This window comes from Octopus bimaculoides, chromosome 6 (genome assembly GCF_001194135.2).
Source record: "Octopus bimaculoides isolate UCB-OBI-ISO-001 chromosome 6, ASM119413v2, whole genome shotgun sequence".
Taxonomy (NCBI): domain Eukaryota; kingdom Metazoa; phylum Mollusca; class Cephalopoda; order Octopoda; family Octopodidae; genus Octopus; species Octopus bimaculoides.
In genome coordinates, this window is record NC_068986.1 from 107337257 (window position 1) to 107338271 (window position 1015).

The window sequence follows — 1015 nt, forward strand, 5'->3', positions numbered from 1 at the left end:
GAAAAGGGGTGATATTGTTTTCGCAAGCTCTCTTTCACTTTATATAGATTTTGGCAAGATGGGTTTTGGGCAGGTGGAGCTCTGATAATGCTAACCAGCTATGGTGTTGTTGAGCCGGGGAAATAGTTATGTAGGAAAGGAGGAAGGTGGCAGACCCCTATTATACTCTTTCGCCCCAACTTTCTCTCACTCTTTCTTCCTATTTCTTGAGTAATGTTACGATGGATTGGCGTCCCGTCTAGCTGGGGGCGGGGGGAACACATACGCCACAAGAACCGGGAAACCGGGCCCATGAGCCTGACTAGGCTTTAAAAGGGCGCATAAATAAATAAATATAACACACCTAATTATCTTTCCCATACATAAACATAGCTCCACTTACTGAAAGAGAAACTTGCCAAAGATCATATAAAACCAAAAAGAACAACCAAAAAGCGAAAAAAAACGAAACTTCGAAGTCACCGAGAACCTTTTACTTTTAAAATTTAATAGTTTGATATTTGCGCTATCTCTCTCTCCCCCCTCTCTCTCTCTAATATACATGTATAGATAGTAGATAGATAGGTACATGTAAAGGTAGATATAAATATATATATATATATACATATATATATACACATGTATGTATATGTATATATATACATATACTACTAGTGTTCATAATGGCCCTCTCAGATATGCCCACAGCCACACAGATAGCCACGGTCACAAGTTATGCAGATGATAGAAAAGTCTCACAGGTGATACAGAGCCCAGAAGGCGCTGTGAACCTACCATGTGAGTTGGGTGAAATATACAAGTGGGCTGAGAAGAATAGTATGCAGTTTAATGCTGAAAAGTCCCAAGCCTTGTGCTATCAGCAGCCAAAACTAAATGCAATACCAATTAAATTACACTGGACCTGGGAGAACTGGGCACTTACATGAGTAACGATGTATATATATATATATATATGTGTGTGTGTGTGTGTGTGTGTGTGTTGTGTGTGTGTGTGTGTGTGTGTGTGTGTGTGTGT

At 39.8% G+C, this 1015-nt stretch overlaps 1 protein-coding gene across 1 annotated transcript in view; it reads left to right on the top strand.

Moving 5' to 3' along the window:
* Window positions 1-1015, top strand: part of LOC106873641 (protein phosphatase 1 regulatory subunit 7) — a 49827-nt gene that overhangs the window by 33311 nt on the left and 15501 nt on the right. The gene's annotated exons all lie outside the window — the stretch shown is intronic.